Source organism: Choloepus didactylus, chromosome 1, assembly GCF_015220235.1.
Source record: "Choloepus didactylus isolate mChoDid1 chromosome 1, mChoDid1.pri, whole genome shotgun sequence".
NCBI classification, from domain to species: Eukaryota; Metazoa; Chordata; class Mammalia; order Pilosa; family Megalonychidae; genus Choloepus; species Choloepus didactylus.
The window spans coordinates 179,723,056-179,744,246 of record NC_051307.1 but is presented as its reverse complement, the minus strand read 5'-3'; the positions used below and the strand labels follow the sequence as shown (position 1 = coordinate 179,744,246).

General features: G+C 37.0%; 1 pseudogene; it reads right to left on the bottom strand.

The window, feature by feature from the left end:
- Window positions 1-6,581: 6,581 nt before the first annotated feature.
- On the bottom strand, window positions 6,582-6,701 carry LOC119510615 (annotated as a pseudogene).
- Between the last annotated feature and the right edge of the window lie 14,490 nt (window positions 6,702-21,191).

Sequence of the window (21,191 nt, the reverse complement as noted above, 5' to 3'; positions counted from 1 at the left end):
CAACTTTATAACTCTGTTTTCGGAACACATGAAAATTATATCCAACAGTAGTTCAATGTTATGGACTAAAACACAATAGTGTAGACTGTGATTTGGTTTATTTCTTTATTATGTAAAATGTGTGGAAAAACCTATCTATCATGTAGGATGCTTGTAGCTACAAGCACTATTCCTAACTAAATATGACATAAAAGAATAACCAGTATGTCAAAAGATAGAACTCATGGCATGTAATTAGAAAGCATCTTTACTTAGATCTCCTATTCTGTTGCTGAATTATTCAATGTGAAAATTTTCCCTTTGTCCCTGAATGGAAAACTCAGATATTAAGACAGTTGCATGGCTTTTCTAATGACTCTTGGGAAGTAAAAAAGAAAAAAAAGGTTGTCACATTAAGTTGCACTCAGTGTAAGTTGGAAAATGCGTCTGTTTAGTAATTAAATGTTTCCAGTCTCATATAATAATAGTTTTGAACACGATTTTAAGTTAAAACTTTCTCTCTTACCAATGCTGCGGCCTTCTGAAGGCAGGACACTGACAAATGGGGCATGAATCTATACTATTTCCTAACCTTTCATCTCCTCTCCATCTCTTCTCCTTCATCCTAAAAACCATGGTTTCTGACCAACTCCAGGGTTAGAGCAGTGAAGAGAGAAGGTGGTAAAGGGAGCAGAAATTTTCTTACTTGACTGGTACATGACATTGATGTCATGTGATGGGAAGTGACCCATCCAAGGATCAAAGTTGACTCTTCTTGGGATAGTTCATAGTTTGCTCATTTTAGTTGATCACCAGTCGGAACATGAAATTCCTGCGACATGGGTGATGCATTTTTTTTCCTCTGACCATTCCCCCTCTGCCATTTGTAATTTTTTAACAGACCACTCCACACAGTCTCCCTCAATAGTGGCTCCATTGCCCCTCCAGCTTGTCCTCTTAGACAAGATTTACAATGACTCCTGCCTGGCTTACCCTCTCTTTCTCTCTCTCTTCCGTGGCCCAAATCTAATCCTTGGGAAAGTCTCACTCTTCCTTTAGCCCCAAAATCTGTGATTGCATCTCTCACATTTTAGATCTTCTAGTCAGCAGCATCCACCAGTCCTGTGATCCCCTCACTGGAGGAGACGCATGCCAAGCTCTCCAAGTAATCCCCTTAAAGACCTTTCTATTGATTTTAGGTAAAGGAGGAAGCACCAGATACCTTTTGCCTTGAGGGAATGTGTCTCACTGATCCTTTTATGATCCTGATGTGAATAAGGGGTTCAAGATCTTATAATCACATCTTTTCCATTCTACTTTTAAAATTTTCATGCCTTGACTGAACTTGTGAAAGAAAAAGTTTCATTTTAATATCCTGTTAAACTCATATAAAATGCAGGTAGGAGATGGCTATTCCAGGTTTGATTAATTCAGCAGCTCAACAAAGCCAGTGATGCAGCTGTTTTTCTGTGATCTTCTATTTTTCCCTACTCATGGTTACAAGATGGCTGTGGCAGCTCCAAACATCACACCCTCACTGGACAACAGTTTGAGGCAAGAAGGGGCAAGCACTTATCTTGAGGGAGCAAGTACTTGTCTTGGTATCTCTCTTTAGAGCCAGGAAAAACTTCCCAGAAGCTTCTCAATAGACTTTCCTTTACTATCTCATTGAGCAGAGCTGCTTCTCATGCCCCTACCTACAGCAATCTCTCAACAAGAGAAATAGAATTACTACTGTTAGTTTAAACTTATTGCCACCCAAGTTGGCCTAATAAATACATGTAAAATATGATCACTAAGATGAAAACATTATTGCCACCTCAGTATTTCTCATCTCAGACTTTTAGACTTTAATATTTGTGTAGATGTTTTATAATGTGTAAAATATATTAGTATATTAGTACAAGTGCATAATTTATAAATAAACAAGTGTATGTGGGGCGTGGCGGAATTCATGCTTAGATGCCTTAAACTGAAATGGGTAAATGATCAAATACACGCAAAGATAACTGGCTGAGATGAATCAACATTCATCCTTGGAAATTAGGATAAGCACACTGGTAACAAATACCTAACCTATATTGAAGATATGTTAGGAAACAAGGGGAAAGAGTGTCTATGAGGAGGGCCTGGGGCCAAACAGAAGTTTTGCCGTAACAAGTTTTGACAACACCTTTACTGAATTATTTATTTTCTTATTAAAGAGACCTGATTGAAGCTTTGTTCATTTCTTAGTTTTCATTTTAAAAAGAAGTATAGTGTCTTCTCCTGAAATAGAGGAAAATAAGGTAAATAGGCCTATACATGACCCCAACACATTTTTACAGATGGCCTTTGTTATCCAAACTCTTTCTATCCAAATACTCATTACAATGGCTTGCAAATGTTTGTACCTCAAATTTACTACTAGGAAAAAAAAATGCATGATAATGAAAATGGTTCAGTGAGGCCTACAATTATATCTTAGCTCCTCTTCCAGGAGATGCACTCTGAGACTTGCATTGTCTCAGACTACTTTAGTGACAGCTGGAGAACTTGGTTGTGATTTTTGGAAGAAACACAACAGAATGATGATTTTTTCCACTTAAAACAATGGAATTTGCTAGTCAATAAGTTTTCAAGTATGGATTAGATTCAGATAATCACAGAAGCCTCTACTTTCTAAAATTCCTGTTAACAATTGCACAAATATTGCCATAGTTAAAAACTTTCAAATATTTTCAATGCAATTTTACTTCATTATGTTATACATCATTAATATATTTTTAACTGTAGTTTTCATGTACTATACAGTAATACATGTATTTGGTTTAGAGCATCATAAAATTCTACAAGGCCTATTATGAAAAATGTAATTCCGTGTTCCTCCTTTCCAGAAGTAATGCCCTTCAATACTTCTAAATCATTCTTTTGGTATTTGCCTCCACATCTTTAAGAAACAACTTGATTTTCCAAGTCTTCCCCCATTCCTCCCTCCTACACACACCCTTCCCATGTCCTCAGCCACTCAACATCATAATTTTGGTTTCATCAATATTTGAAGTTTAACACTGAGACTTGCAGTACGATATGATTAATTTTCCTTTCCTGTACAAATTTTTGCTCCCCAGTAATTCGATCCAAGCTTTCTGCCAGGTGTCTAAATCTCATAAGATATTCAGGTGTGGTAGGTGTTCTATTACTTTCATTTCCTCACGGAAATCTCTCCTAGAGCCCTCTGGCCTGATCTACGATGATCTAGTTGCCCTCTCTGTCCTCTTTGATCTTCAAAGCCATCCTGAGTTTCCCTTTGCCTCCCTTCCATGTTGGATCCTCTGTTTCCTGAATCCTATGTTACCCTTTTTCTCTCTTTATTCTTTTGTTTTGCTAAACCACTTCCTCCAGTAGCTGCCTGAGAAAGAGTACATTGGAGGTATTTTTTTTTTTTTTTGAGTGATTACATCTTTAAAAATCTTTAATCAACCCTTATACCTAAGTAGTAGTTTGGCTGGGTATGGAATCCTAGAATCCTAGAATTTCCCTTTAGAATTTTGGAAGCATTGCTATATCGTCACCTGTCTTCTGGTACTGCTGTGGAGTCTAAAGTCATTCTGATTTCATATCCTTTGTATGTAACCTGTATTTTGTCTGGAAGCATTTAAGATCTTTTCTTTGACCCCTGTGCTCTAAAAGTTCCCAAGACTACATCACTGTAACCAACTTAGAAAACACAGACAAACATTTAAAACAAACAAACAAGCACTCCCACCAAGCCTGCTAATATTTTTGTATATTTCTTTCCTGGCTTCCTTCATAAGTGTGTGTGTGTGTGTGTGTGTGTGTGTGTGTGTGTGTGTCGCAAAATGAATCACAATGTACATAAGACTTTATTGGTTGCTTTTTTTCACAACTATGGAATGCTGGGTGCTGAACACACTCCAGACCTCAGAGGACATACAGGCCCTAAAATATCTTTCTTTATAGAAAATTTGTAAATATAGAACAAAGAATTCCTATATATCTCACCTAGATTTCCCAAATTACCTAAATTTTCATTTTATCATTTTCTACACCTCTCTCTCTCTCTCTCTCTCCGTATATAGATGATATAGGTATTAGGTAAAGATATATTTAATAGAGATAGATAGATAGATAGATAGATAGATAGATAGTAGATAATCTACCAACCTTATTTAAGTTTTTCCAGTTGTCTTACTAATGTCCTTTCTGGCATAAGTAAAAAAAATAAATAAATAAACAATGAAACAAAACAAAACAAAAAACCATGGCCCAGGATCCAATCCAGGATTGCAACTTGTATTTTGTTGTCATATATTTTTAGTCTCCTTTGTTCTGAAACAGTTTCTTAGTCATCTTTGTCTTTTATGACCTTGACATTTTTGAAGAGTACAGGCCATTTGTTTTGTATGTCGCTCTATATGGGTTTGACAAATGATTCCTCATGATTGGATTCACTTTGTGCAGTTTGGGCAGAATTCCACAGAAGTGATGTGGCCTTCTCACTGTGTCTTATCAGAAAGCACGTGATATCTGTCTCATTATCGGTGATGTTAATTTTGATCACTTGGCGAGGAGATAGAATCTGCTGGTTTCTGCTCTAAAGTTGCTATTTTTTCTTTATAATTAATAATATTTTATGTGGAGCTACTTCAAGGGTATATAAATATCCTCTTTCTCATCAGACTTTCCCCCACTATTTCCTGAAATTTTTTAAAACTTTTTAAAAACTGTATCCTTCTCACTGGTCAACATTTCCAGAGTGAGATGCGAACTATAATCAATTGTAACTCTACTGGCCTCAGTACTTTTCAGGTACACGACATGATCTTCTAACTTGAGAGGTCATCCATCTCCAAAATCCAACCCTCAACTCATTCTTTATTTAACCCAAGTTCTTGAGGCTTTAGGAGAATGAAGCCGAAAAATGACCTCAGAAAAGCCTCCCATCTCAGAAAAGTCTCCTGAGCCTCTAGCCTGGCACTCCCTTTCCCAAAGCTGATGAATGAAGGGATGGTGTCAGCGAGTTAAGTCAAGAGTGGCGGCCCCACTCCACCTCACAACCAGGATTTTATACAGTGTGTCTATGCTAATTTTGAGGTCGGTGAATCCTCCAGATCTTTTCAAAGCACTGTCAATGGAAAAAGAGGCCCAAGAAGTTCATACCTGTGGGATACATGTGTCAGTATGTTTTCCCAGCTAAGACTTCCCCTGCCCTGGCTTCTCCATCCTTCAGACTTCTGCTGGTTCCCTCTTTCCCAGCTGCACCCCCACTCTTCTCTATGGACTTGGGCCATAAATCAGTGATCCTGACCAAACAAAAGGTTTTCCCCTTATGCTCTGTGCTACTTCATAGATGGACCACTCCTGAGTTCTAATTCACACATGTCCTGCTTTCATAATTATTTTCTCCAGGTAAACAGTTGTCTGCTCATGACTTTTTAAAATAGGATTATGTAAAAATACATCTGAGAACATATGGAAAACTGTATGACAGGGACAAATAGAATAGAACAAAATACATAAGCATAAAAAAAGACTGGAAGGGAACACATATTCTACCGGTGTTAATCTCTGTGTTGTGCTGTGGGATAAGAAGTGACTTTGTCTCCTCTTTTTTGGTAGCAACACTGACCCAACTTCCACTCACCACTCTTGCATTTCCTTGCCTGAGGACCTCTTGCAGCTGGAGCCTGCTCTGCCACCCATGTGGCAGGCAGGAAGTGCTAGGAAAATAGTGTTCCCTGGGAGCAGTCATTAAACTCTCCCTGACAAGGGTTGGCATAGAATACCCCAGCTCCCTCACTCCTCTGATAGGATAACTCTGCAGCACATGTCCCACGCTCTTCCCCAGGGTTCCCACAGCAGGATCAAGCTTTACTTAACCACAGTGATAACTACTTGGTAATGCCAACTTTAGTGGCTGCCTTCACTTCCTTGTCTCATTCCCTCACTCCTGGACTGATGGTTCCCTACCTTCCAAATAAGCTGCTTGCACTTCAAACCTTGCCTTCTGGGGGAACTAAAACTAAAACAGTGCCTTTCTACAGTGAATAGCACTTCTTCTCTCTAAACGTTGGCTATCAGTAATTTATACTTCCAAAGTCTCTAAAGGGAGCCTTGTTCCTCCAGTTCTGATACCACCAATCTTACAAAAGAGAAGTAAAAATAAGGGCAATTTTCTTACTCCTTTTTTTTTCCATAAGACTGCCAGCAGTAGTTTATTATGGGAGCAAGTCGGGAGAGGGCAGTGCTGGCCAAGTCTTCAGGAGTGCCGGGCCTACCACTTGTCCAAGGGCCAAGACTGGGGATGAATTTGACCCTACGATAATCTGGGGTGAGGCACTTCTCAGCATTTGTCAGCATTTGTCAGCATTAAACTCGGTGAAGCCCCACTTCTTGGAGATATGGGTCTTCTGACAGCCAGGGATCTTGAATTTGACCCTGCATAGTGCCTTAATCACATGCGTCTTGTTTTGAAGCTTGATGCGAATGGACACTATACTTGGCCAACGTGGACCTCAGTTACCGTACCCTGGGCTACTGTACCTGTCTGGAGCCTAAATGGGGCAGCAAGAGGTCAGACATTGCCATCAACTGGAAAAGGCTGTCTCCAAGGTCCCTAAGGGCAACATGTACAAGCAATAAAATGCATACACTAGTCTGCAGCCAATTCACACAGGGCCCTCATGGTGAAAGGAGGACATTGGCTTAATTAGCTGCAGATTCTTTTTTTTTTTTAAGGAAGAGGAATGTATGTGACTCTAACATCCATTTAAACTACAACTTTCACCAAGTTGGTCTCCTCACTGATTTCCTTACACTTTGTGATGAACTGCATTTCCTCTTTGCCTTGGAGAACATTCTTGCTGAAGAAAGTTTATGGAATCCAGAACATCCACCCTCATGGATTTCAACTAATAGGAAATAGGATTTATCATAGATGGACTTCAGAGACCCTATTAAGGATGACAATCCTTATGATGCTAACATTTATTAACCCCAAAAATGTGCCAGCTATTTTTCTAAGTACTTTTCATGAATAAGCTCCTTTAATTTTCACAACATGCCTATGAGGAAGATATTATTATCTCCAGTTGATAGATGAGGAAACTGAGGCATAGAAAAATTAAGAAATTCACCATGTCACCCAGGTAGTAAATGATGGAGAGCGGATAGATCCTCTTTTTACTACATTCTGGTCTCTTAATTCTGTTTGCTGAATGCTTTGTGCTACCACTCCTTCCCTGCACATATTCAGAAACACACACCCTGGGCTACCCAATGGCCTTGAGAGAATTCCTCCTGAGAAAATAGGGTTTCTAACACGATGTTCAAACCTTGAAAAGATATGTCTTATGTATCTGTGTGAAACTAGGTAGCAGAGTGTTGGCTTCAACTCTGTCTTTAACCTGAGCTAAGCCAATTCATTATTCAGAACATTTGGCCAATACCCAGGAAGAAAAGCACAGCAACCCAGTGGGCCCCAAGAATAGACCCAGACAGATTTATCCCACTCTCACCTCTACCCTTACCTCCTACCACTTCCTTTGCCTAGCTAGCCCCTTGACACTTAGGAAAGCATTTAAACCTGGCTCCTCCAACTTGTTCTTGGATCCTCATACTGGTCAAAGGCATCTTGGTTAATAAATCAACCAGCTGTGGCCTAAGGTTTCCCAGACACACAGGCCTCATTGCATCATGGGCTTCCTATAAGACCCCAGCCCACAGCCTCTCAGGCCAAACAGGGAGCACTGGACAGCAACCAATTTCCACTTCATTCACACTAGTGAGACTTGGGAAACTCTACAATATATATGTGTCTTTTCAGCCATACTTTTGTGAAACATTGGGGCATTTCATTTTAAAACCACAAAATCAGAGACTGTCCAATTTATACTGAGAATAAATAAAAGCAATTATGTTCTATGTAAAGAAAAAGGAAAAACCTCCAGCTGGTCCTTCTGTGCCAGCGTGACGGATATGTGGACCAATCAAACTACAAGCAAATTCAACCAATTGGAATGTAGCCCTTGCCTAATCCTGAAGACTTCTCTCACATGCCACTAATTGACTTGCTTCAGCTATGGGTCTATGAAATTGTCTGTAGTAAGGATTGCAGATGCTCATTTTAAACAAATTGAATTATTAAAATGTAAATCATGAATAGTTAATATCCAATAGTAAGGGTACTGACTAATGATAAATAAGGTTTGGCCCATTTTAAAGATCATGAATAGTTGATTAAAAAAGAAACGCAAATGGTAATAGATGTAAGAAAAAATGCTCAATTTCAGTCATTAATTACTTAATTTTTAAAAATGCAAATAAGAACAAGATACCGTTTTTAAAAACCTATCAGATTGAAATAACACAACCGCTCTCAAAGTTAGGTATTCCTCTCCCAATTTTATGTACATTTTACATATTCACTTGAAAGTGGTAAAAACAGAAATCCAAAGAATTCCGAGTCAGCATATATTCCATTGCATTGGTTGGAGAGGGGGTATTGAAGGGAAGGGGAGGTGGGTTGTTATTATTGAGGCAAACCCCCAGTTTGTGGTAAAAGATATTAGCATTTTAAAATTTAGTTTCAAAAGGATTAAACCCACTCATACCAGCACAGTTTTCAGAATGTTTATTGATACCTTCACCAATATTAGATTTTATTGTTTTAAAGTGTTTATTGCTGTTAGGCAAAGAAGGGACTCGCTGGTTTGCTTTTGATGTTTGTATTGCTTGGATTACTAGTAATTTATATCTTTGTTTTACAGATGCTATTTTATTTTATGAATAATTTTGTTCATTATCATTTAGTATAACATTATTATACCCATTTGACATATAATATTTGCTATGGATATTCCCTAGTCCACTGTTTTATTTTATTTTGGGTTTTTAAAATTACAGATTTGTTCTAATTTTTATAATCAAATTTGTCTGTCTTTTCCTTTGTAATTATAAAGAAATCTTTTCTATACTTAGATAAGCACTGTCCCAAAATGAGATAAATATCCAAGTCCTGTTTTCTTATTATTTTTAAATCTCTCTCTTTTAAAGTCACCCAGAATTTATTTTAACATGTTTGCTTAAGATGTAGACTTAAAATGAAGTCTCTCCTCCCTACAATTGTAAATTTGTCTCTCAACATCATTTAACGAAGAATTTTTCATGGTGGTGGCGCTATCATCATATATTCTTATAGTCCAAAACCTCCTGCAGATTTCATCAGGATTCTGCACAGAATCAAGTTCAAATTCCACCTGTGGTCAGTGCCCCAATCCAACCCCAAATATACACCATTCACTTAATCAACAAGTCCGGCAATCTCCAATCCAAAACATCTCTTGAAACCAAACAGTAGTGTCCATGTTTATTGCTAAACCCCAAGCTCATGTCACCAACATCTCTTGCTTGGACAGTGCAGAAGCCCCATAACTGATCATCTTTCAATTCTTGCTTGGCTGTATTCCTTTTTACATGACAACATGAGGGATGATTTAAAAACATAAATCAAATCCTATTTCTCCACTGTTCAGACCTCTGAGCCTGGAAAGGAAGTTGAGGGCTTTGGGGAAAGACTCTGGTTTTTTCTTCAGTAGTGTTAAGATATGAATTAGACTCAGTGTAGTAACAATTAATATCCTAGTAGACTTTTTGAACAGAAAATAAAATAAAATAAAATAATGGAATGACTAAAGGTAAATGAAGATTTACATGAATATATATTTTGCCTTTTTAGAAAATATCAATTTAAATGTTTAGTTCACTGATTTTCTCTTTTTTATTTTGTATTATAAACATTTAACACTACAACTTTATGGAAAGAGGCAAGATAATTCTAAAATTCATATGGAAATGCAAAGACTCAGAATAGCTACAGTTTTTGCTGTATCCCATTAGTTTGGATATATGCTGTTCATAAGTTTTTGTTACTCTTTCAAATATACGTTGATGCTATTCTTGATTTCTCCTTTATACCCAATAGCATTATAGAAGAGTAATTTGGGGGGTGAGGGGATTTGCAGTTTTCTTTATAGAGGGACAAATTTTATAAAATTTCTTCACAAGCTTGAAAAGTCCTATCCATTTCCATTACATGTTTTAGATAGATGGACTATAGCTTTAAAAGTAAATATTAGCTTAAGTTTCTATTATCTAATTGTTATACTTATCCCACTGTGTTCTTGTTTGCTAATGCTGCCAGAATGCAAAACACCAGAAATGGATTGGCTTTTATAAAGGGGGTTCATTTGGTTACAAAGTTACAGTCTTAAGGCCATAAAGCGTCCAAGGTAACACATCAACAATCGGGTACCTTCACTGGAGGGTGGCCAATGGTGTCCAGAAAACCTCTGTTAGCTGGGAAGGCATGTGGCTGGCATCTGCTCCAAGTTCTGGTTTCAAAATGGCTTTCTCCCAGGACATTCCTCTCTAGGCCGCAGCTCCTCTTCAAAATGTCACTCTCAATTGCTCTTGGGATATTTGTCCTCTCGCAGCTTCTCTGAAGCAACAGTCTGCTTTCAATGGCCATCTTCTAACTGTCCCTCATCTGCAGCTCCTGTGCTTTCTTCGAAGTGTCCCTCTTGGCTGTGGCTCCTCTTCAAAATGTTGCTCACAACTGCACTGAGTTCCTTCTGCCCATCAGCTCACTTATATGGCTCCACTGATCAAGGCCCACCCTGAATGGGCGGGGCCACGCCTCCACGGAAATATCTCATCAGAGTTATCACCTACAGTTGGGTGGGGCACATTTCCATGCAAACGACCTAATCCAAATGTTTCAACTTAATACCCACTAATATGTCTGCCCCACAAGATTGCATCAAAGAATATGGCTTTTTCTGAGGGACATAATACATTCAAACCAGCACACACTGTATACTGTGAGGATAATTATAAAAACCAAGTATTTACTCTATAGTTCTTCCTCTATGCCTGTGCCACCAAAACTGATCAAAGAGACAGAAGAAATAAGAGTTTACAACAGCTGTTCTTAATGAAGAAATGTCTTCACTTTCCCGGCTGTCACACTCTACAATAGCTGAGATCTTCATCAGAAAAATAATTTGCCACTTTCTTCTTGTTCAAAAAGGGGAAATCTGAGGAGAATTGCACCATTTTCATAAATTGGGGACACTTAATATCCTCTTTCCCACAAGCAATTACTGCAGTTCATTATGTATTGATGTGTATTCTATAAAGTCCTGAATACAGGGAGTTAATTAAAAGTATACTGTTGTCCTTCCTAGACAAAAAGCCAGCATATTGGCAATAGTGTTACTTGCTGTATTTACAAGTGACACCTCCTAGGAAGCGCAAGTTTAATTGTTGCATAAGCAAAGATAACATTAAATCTCTGAAGAAGCAGGAATCCAAAGTCAATAAGTAATAGTCAATCCATAAGTAATAATTATTTTATTTAATAGGACCTGTTTCTAGGTAAGATTTTAAAGGTAGAATTTTTTCTTTAATATTAAGTTAGTATCTTTTGGTTGTTGCTGTTGTTTGGTTGGTTTTGTATTACTGGTAACATTTGTAGGTTCTCTAATAAAAGTAACAATTTTAGAGAATCAATAGATTTAACACTCCTCAAAGGCATGAATCTAGCTTTATTGGTTGGGGTGCCTTCAGAGCATAGCAGAGCTTAACACATAGTGAGCCCTTTGCAAATTTGGATTTAATGAGGCAACTGGTGCTGTCAAAATGGTGCCATCCCAGAAAAATCTCCCATATTTCAAATTTGAATGATGGTTTCCAGCTTACTTAGTCCTAAATATACAAAGAACCTCCTCTTACATTATATAATTTAATAATGAACACGGCCAAACAAAGCAGAGATTCAAGACTTGTTCACTAAGTAATACCTGAGATTTTCTAGCACTGTGATCCTACTAAATTGGACATTCCAATTGATAGTGAAACCAAGCTGTCTAAACTTCTTTATGCTTCCAGTTCAATCAACTTTTTTTAACTTCTCTTCCTTGGAGCTGGTTCTTCTGCTGCCTATAATTTGCCCTCCCCCAAAAAATGCTCCTAGTTCTGATATAATTGGAGCGCCTACCATTTCTTAAAGATATACAATATCCCAAACACTCTGAAAAGTGCTATAAATTATATCATTTAATACCTATGTCAGGTAGATATTAGTATACCCAGTGAAAACACTGTGGTTTTAACTATTTAATAATTTGCTCAAAATCAAACATTAAGTGGAAGCTTGATTCAGAAGTGAGAATACATCTGTGGAACCTCAAAGACTGGGATTTTAACTAATCATTATGCTGCTGTCCAAGATAAATTACATTACTGAAGGCAGCTCTTAAGTTTCCCTGTTTATATTTGGCACACTACTAATACTTTTCTCTCCAAGCATAGTTCTTTGCTGCTGACATTTTCTTTATAATCTTTTAAAACATTTTTACAATCAATTCATGTTCATAATAGAAATATTGGAGAAATGGTTAAAATACATTAAAAATACTATTAACTCTATAATCTCACTGAAGAAGGAGGAGGAAGAGGATGAGGAAGAGAGGGTAAGGAAAGTGACAGGAAAGAAGATATGCAAACAACATAATTTCTCCCTGTTACTCCTTTAAACTGCTTTTTGCTCAGGATGGATTTTGGTCCAGAAGAGATGGTCTAAGCAGGGGGTCCAATCAGGTATATCATAATCCACATTCAGCCCACAGGTGTGCTTTCTTTGCCCTATGCAAAATGTCTCTAGATTCTTAAATATTTGAATGGTTTCCAACATTTTGAAAGCCAGTTAACATAATTATCTAAATTATGGATTTTCTTGAAAAATCACTAGTATTGACAAAACTATCTCCAATTCTCATCTGGTAATGGTAGGATGGTGTTGAGTAGTGATTGTCCCTTTGGATGGGGCATGTATTCTCCAGTGTGCCACAGACTCCCCACCTCCAACTTTGTCTCCAATCTATGATGTCAGTTGTATCTGTGATGGATGGATTCCAGAAAGGCTGTCAAGCACTGTGGCTAAGGGTGTTGTCCCTGAAGCCAGATTTGAATCCAGACTCCATAATTTGTGATCAGTGCCAATCTTGGGCATGTAGCTTAATCTCTTTGTATCTCAGTTTCCTGTTTTATAAAATGGAGATAATAACTGTCATGCTTCTCATGTGCTTATGATGATGATTAAATAATTCTCTGCATGAGATCACTTGGCTCAATGTCTCACACATTGCAAGCACCCAGTAAACATCAATAATTAAGATCACCTAGCTTGAGAAGTGTTTTATGTTAGGGTTAAGAGAAAAGTGAAACAGTACTTGTTCTTATGTCTCTATCAGAAGTGAGCAACTACAATAGACACAGAAAACTAAGAGAAGGCATTTTCTTTTGGTGGATATAAACACCATTCCTGCATGTAGAACATGAAGATAAAATGTGTCTGTGTCAAAGAAATGGATCTTGAGACACCGTTATGGAACAATCTGTAGTAACAGTTTTAGCCTGAAATAAAAAATAATAAGGAAAAAATGATAATTTAAATAAAGGACTGAAATTTCAACAAGATTTTTTAAAATTTAAGCATGTAAGTGTTTTGCTGTAGAATACAGTGATGTATTAAAAGAAAGGAAAAATGGCAGTAGCCCTGCTTCACTCATTTACTTTAACAACTTGGCCTTTATAAGCATTTCATTTGGTCATCCTGAATTTAGGCAATAATTTGAAGACAATATGAAATCAATCAGAGAAATAAAACAGTTGAGAAAGCTGACTAGTAAAGCAAACTGAACTAAAATCCAAGATATTAGAATATCCATGTGTAGACATACATAATTTTTACACATTATTTTATACATTATTATAATAGCAAAATACTGGAAAACTTTGAAACCATCACATTTTTAAATAATCAATTTAGTAATAAATTAAATACAAAATAAATTTCTATGAAAGATGATCCAGGCTTATAGAACCTTCCTGCCATAAAACAGAACAAAATGAACAGAAGATATAAGACTCAAAAAATAAGACAGTTGTGCTAAAATAAAGGCAGAAGATATTCAACACTGTAAGCCTTGAAAGAATCATCCAGAGACAGAACAATTAAAACAAATTGGAAAAAGACTCTAAGAATCAATACTGGGCTGTTATAAAACAGGAACAGTAAATTGAACTGAAGTATGTTGAATAAAATTCCAGAAATTCCAGAAATTCTGATTCAGTAGTTGCTGGATAGGAAAGAATTTCAGCAGTGTATAAGGTTACCAATTAAAACATTATTTATAACAGCAAATGACTGGAAACAACCCAAATATCCTTCAGTGGAGGAATGAATAAACAAATCATAGTGCATTCATATAATGGAATACCCTGCAACTAGTGAAAAGAACAAAGAATCTATTTATGTGTTGAAATAAAATTATTTATGACATGCATTGTTAAGGGGGAAAAAAGTATGATGCGGAGCAGTGCTATAATATGCTTCTAGTGGGAAAAAATTATAAATATGCCTTTATTTGCATAAAATGTCTTCTGAAAGATCGTTAAGAAGCTGACAACATTGATTGCATCTTGGAAGAGGAATTGAGAGGCTGGGAGAGGAGAGGAAAGATCACTTTTTAAAAAAATTCTTGAATTTTGAAACATGTGAATACATTACTTATTCTAAAAATAAATAAATGTCTTAGGAAAATGTACAGGAAGAAAAAGGAAGGAAGGAGAGAAAGAAGGAAAGAAAGAAAGAAAGAAAGAAAGAAAGAAAGAAAGAAAGAGAAAGAAAAAAGAAAGGAAGGAAGAAAGAGAAAGAAAAAAGAAAGGAAGGAAGGAAAGAAGGTCACATAATAGGAAAATAGCACATGCAAACTTTTCCTGAAAAATCTATATAATAATATAATCCAGCCATGCAAAAGAGATTAGAGTTGCAGAAAACAGTGCATAAAAGGATTGACAGTGAGCTCAGAATCCATTTAATTATAAATGGTGGCAAATCATTACAGCAATTACAGTTACAAAACAATTGTTTAAATGTTCTTATTTTTGGAAGGGAAAACATTATGTAAAAGATACAAAATATGTAATAGTCTAGTGCCTAACTCTGAAAACCTTCTGTCAAAAATTCAAAGGTGGAAGCAAATGAAGTGGACTAATTCATTCATCCAATTAATTTATATTTATCGAGTACCTACTATGTCTGTGACCCTATGCAGCAGTGAATGAGATAGGCAATATACATTCTGTCATCATGCTTGCCTTCTAGCTGCTTCTCATCTTTCACAATAGAAAATTTATAGATACTGTTTTGTTTCTTATGCAGGGAATAAAAATGATGCATAGGCATATTGTTTAAAGCCATAAAAGTAATCACTAATGACAAAGATATATTTTCTGAATACCAAGAAAGTAGTTGGGGGGAGGAAGGGAGACAAAAAAATACAGACTGTACCACAAAAAAAATGGAAAACAAAAAAGGCAGCAAGGAAAAACTAAAAGCATACAGTATGATGGCATAATCAAGACTAAATTATAACATATTTTACTATACAGAATAGATTACTATATTATATAACATACTATTTGATATACCTCCAGGCTAAAACATTTGAAAACCTAAGAATTAAATAGACAATAAAAATAGGAGGAAAAAAAATGAAAAAAAATCTTGTAAAGAGCATTTCCAGGCTTTATTCATTTCAGGGATAAATGCTTATTCAATCAAAACTTGTATTTAAATTGTTTCATAGAGAATAAAACAAAGTTCCCAAACTATTTTTACAAAGTTAGCATACCGTTGCTATCAAAACCTGACAAAGGACAAATGCTTCAGCCCAAACAACTCATTTTCCAGACAAAATGAAAGCCAGAAGTTATTTGCTCCAGAACATAAAGCATTCAATGGCAAAGCAGGCATAAACACTAGCTCTCTGATCTGATACAGAACAGGAGAGAAAATTATTTCAATTCATAAGCTGAAAGTGAATATGGTAAAATCCATACTGAAAGTTTGCAGATAAAGCATTATAAATGAAAGTGTCTATGAAAATGCTTTGACCAGAAATTTACTGATTATTTTTTGGTGTACAAAATAAAATGTGTATTTACACATCTAAAATAAATTACAATTAACTTGCATCACAAAAAAAAAAAAGGAAAAGAAACTGACAGAGACTATGCAGACAACTTTTCCTTATAAATGAAAAACTCCTAAATAATGGATTCATGTGGAGAGTTCAGCAATGCATTGTGGATATAGCATATGATCACAGCAAGTTTACCCCAAGAACGCAAGGGTGTTGAACATTATAGAATATCTTAGTAAAATTCACTGTAATGATGGAGAAAATGGGGGGGGGAGTATACTAATATCTGTAGAAAACAAGGTTGTCTGGGGGCAGGGACTTGGGAAAGATTAAAGACTTATTACAAAGGGCAACAGGGAATTTTGGGGGTGATAGAAATGTTTTATCACTCATCAAATGTCCCAAAATATTAAACTGCAACCTAAGAAGTGCGAACTCTTACCATATGTAAGCTATATCCTAATAAACTTGACTTTAAAAATAATTCATTTGGAGGAGGCAGGACAACATGGCAGCATAGAGAGGTGTGGAATTTAGTTAGTCCTCTAGAGCAATTAGTAAATAGCCAGGAATAACTAGTAAATAGTATGGAACAACTGCTGGGGGACATCTGTGACTGGACATACATTATGCACCAGCCTGGAATGGGTGGAATGGCTGAGATCATAGCATAGAACTGTAAGTAAAGCTCCCCAAACTGTGGAGCTGGCACCCCTTCCCCACCAGCACAGCAGTCTGAGTTGTAACACTTCCCAGTGGAAAAAAGAAGCAGGCTCAACCAAGCTCCAATTGTGGTTTTAATTAACAAATTTGGACTACCAAATACAAGCTACAAGCACAGATAAACCCAGAGCAAGCAGGAAAGGAACCCTGAGGTTGCTCCCAGCAGAGAGGAGGCTGGGCTGATGGAAAACTAAATAAATAAATAAAAACAGAGGCTTTTGGAGATGGCTGAACTCAGAAGACTGGAAAATGGCTATGACCAAAGAAAGGGGCACAGAGAACCAGGTACCAATTGTGGGGCTGAGAACTGGCTCTGAAAAGGGGCTTCCTCTCTTTTTCCTTTTTTTTTTTTTCTCACATTCCAAGTACCTCATTAGAAAAGCCTTGGGCATTTTCAATTGTCAGTGCTGACCCAGGGAAGGGTCAGAGAGACAAAGGAAGTAGTCAAGTGTAGATGATAATTCCCTAAAGGGTGTATTTTCCCTAAGAAAAGGGGGGCAGGGCCCAACTCAAGTGGCTGCTTTCCCTTAGAGAATTCAGATCCAAGGGCCTGGGGGAGCAGGAAAACTAGAAACAACTTAAGCTTGACTTCTGACACCCTCCGCCCCTGTCCAAGACAGGGACCACTGAGAATTAAAGAGACCTCACCTCTTTACACCAGTGAGGAACTGCAGGCTGACAAGTGCCACCTGCTGGACAGGATAGGAAAAGCACAGAGTCTAGAGACCTCAAGGAAAGTCTGACAATTTGCTGAGTGTCATCCTCAGGTAAACATGATACTGATTACACCTTCCTCCTGATACCTGGGCCCATCTGGTCTGGGAAAATCTGATTGGGGTAATCAAGGAAGCCTGATGCCTAGACAACAAAAAATTATGAATCACATTATGAAAAACAAAGATATGGCCCAAAAGGAGCAAACTTACACTTCAAATGAGATACAGAAGTTGAAACAACTAATTAAAGATCTTCAAACAAACATGCTAAATCAATTCAAAAATCAAATCAATGAGTTGAGGAAAGATATAACAAAAGAGATGAAGGATATAAAGAAGACATTGGGTGAACATAAGGAAGAACTGAAAAGTTTGAAGGAACAATTGGCAGAACTTATGGGAATGAAAGGCACAATACAAGAGATGAAAAACAATGGAGACATACAACAGCAGATTTGAAGAGGCAGAAGAAAGGATTCATGAATTGGAGGACAGAACATCTGAAATCCTACACACAAAAGAACAGATAGGGAAAAGAAAGGAAAAATATGAGTAGCATCTCAGGGAACTGAATGACAATATGAAGCACATGAATATATGTGTCATGGGTGTTCCAGAAGGAGAAGAGAAGGGAAAAGGGGCAGAAAGAATAATGGAGGAAATAATCACTGAAAATTTCTCATTTCTTATGTAAGACATAAAATTACAGATCCAAGAAGCACAGCGTACCACAAACAGATCTGAATAGACCTACATGAAAACACTTATTACTCAAGACTATCAAAAGTCAAAGATAAGAGAATTCTGAAAGCAGCAAGAGAAAATTGATCCATCACATAAGAAGGAAGATTGATAAGACTATGTGCAGATTTCTCAGTAAAAACCATGGAGGTGAGAAGGCAGTGGTGTGATATATTTAAGATACTGAAAGAGAAAAACTGCCAACCAAGAATTCTAAATCTGGCAAAACTGTCCTTCAAAAATGAGGGAGAGTTTAAAATATTCTCAGACAAACAGATACTGAGAGTGTTTGTGAACAAGATACCTGCTCTACAGGAAATACTACAGGGGAGCACTACAGGCAGATAGGAAAAGACAGGAGAGAGAGGTTTGGAGCACAATAGTGGGGGATGGGAGCACAATATTGTAAGTACACTGAACAAAGATGACCCTGAATACTGTTGAAAGAGGAAGGATAGGATCATGTAGAACACCAGAAGGAAAGATAGAAGATAAAGACTGGGACTGTATAACTTAGTGAAACCTAGAGTGGCCAATGATTGTGATTAAAGGTACAAATATAAGAATGCTTTTACATGAGGGAGAACAAATGAATGTCAACTTTGTGAGGTTTTAAAATGGGGTGGTATTCGGGGAAAAATACAATCAATGCAAACTAGAGTCTATAGTTAACAATAGCATTGTAATATGATTACACTGATTGTAACAAAGGCAATATACCAAAACTAAATGTCTGTAAGAAGGGAATATAAGGGAGAGGTTGGTGTTGTTGCCTGACTTTTTTATTGTTTTATTTTAATTTTATTTTTTCTTTTGTTGCTTTTTAGTTGTCATTTTTTTTCTTTCTTTTTCTTTTTTCTTTTTTTGCCTCTTCCTCTTTGTGGAAGAAATGGAAATGTCCTTATATAGATAGTGGTGGTGAAAGCATAACTTTGTGATTATACAGGGAACCATTGATTGTTTACTTAGAATGGAATGTATGGTGTATGAATAAATCCATCTAAAAAATAAACAGAGGGATAAAAGTGCTGGAGAAAATGTGGAGAAATGGATATACCTAATCACTGTTGGTAGAGAAGTAGAATGGTGCAGCCCACCTGGAGGGCAGTTTGCTGGTTCCACAGGAAGCTAATAATGGGATTGCCATATGGTCCTGCAACTCAGTTGTTGGGTATATACTTGAAAGAACTGAAAAGAGGGACATGAATGGACATTTATGCAGTGGTGTTTATGGTGTCAGTCTTCATAATTTGCAGTGGATACAGGTGGTCTAAGGTTACATTGACTGATGAATGGAATGGCAATCTGTGGGGTACACATACAACAGAATATTGAGCTGCTACAAGAGAGTAAAGTTGCCAGATGAATGGATACTGAGGAGAGTATGTTGAGTGATATAAACCAGAAATGAAAAGAAAAATACAATGGCTTACTAATATGGACTAACTATAATGTGCAAACTCTGAGAATTGAGTCTGAGAGTATAGGCTATCAGGGGAAGGCTTATTGTAAAGCTTCCTACATTGTAAGCTTTTACAGCAGTTACATCTATTTCTGAATTGTAATGGCTGTTTCTAAATTCTGAGATGCTGAGTTCCTTGTGTATAACCTGATCAGTCCCTGGAACTTTGGGTATCTGTGTGACACCTGAGAGTCAGAGCCAGAGTCTGGCAGCTATGAATATCAGCATTACCCCATACAGCAAATGTGAAAGCATCTGAAAAAAGAGATCAGACTTCAGTTAGAGATATGAACGAAATGGACTTGGTTAGGATTAAGGTAAATCAGACTAAAGGGTAAAGGACAATAGTGATGGTGTTTTTAAAACTTCAACTTCTGTGTGAGACTAAAGGAAGAAATGTTTATTAGGTGCAAAATCTATATTTTAACACACTATATAATTTACCTTGTATGGTCAGTTTATTCAAACAACATAATTACCTGGAACATTGAATAGGGAGTGAAATCTGGTTGGTTTGTACAGGTTAGTGTGAAGCCCAATTAATCCCAGAGTAATTTGGGCGGAGAATAAAAATGTATTTGCAAAGCTCCATTGAGGGACTGGGACAAAATATTGAACTTCCCCACCTGGGGCATTAATGATATTCTCACAAGCATTGGGGGATACCAATTTAGAAGGCTGAGCCCTCAATCTTGGGGCTTTCCCTTATGAAATTTGTTGCTGCAAAGGAGAGGCTAAGCCTACTTAAAATTGTGCCTATGAGTCACTTTCAGAGAACCTCTTTTGTTGCTCAGGTGTGGCCTCTCTCTCTAAGCTCACTGCCCTCCCCACTACATGAGACATGACTCCAAGGGGTGTAAATCTCCCTGGCAACATGGGACATGACTCATGGGATGCTCTTGGCCCTGGCATCGTGGGATTGAGAAAGGCTTCTTGGACCAAAAGGGAGAAGATAAATGAAATAAAATAAAGTTTCAGTGGCTGAGAGATCTCAAACAGAGTCAAGAGGTCATTCTGGAGGTTATTCTTATGCTTTATATAGAGATCCCTTTTTGGTTTTTAGTGTATTGGAATAACTAGAAGGAAATACCTGAAACTGTTGAACTGCAACCCAGTAGCCTTCATTCTTGAAGATGACTGTATAACTATATAGCTTATGCTGTGTGACCATGTGATTGCAAACACTTTGTGGCTCCCACTCCCTTTATCCAGTGTATGGACAGATGAATAGAAAAATGAGGACAAAAAGTAAATGAATAGAGAGGATTGGGGAGCATGGGATGTTTTGGGTGCTCTTTTTTATTTTAACTTTTATTCTTATTCTTTTTTGTGTGCAGTAATGAAAATGTTCAAGAGTTGATTGTGGTGATGAATTCACAACTATATAATGGCACTGTGAACAATTGATTGCATGCTGTCAATTGTATTGTATGTGAATATATCTCAATAAAATTGAAATAAAAAATAGCAATTCATTTGAAGAAACAGAATATTTACTTCAGATTTTTTTACAAGGCA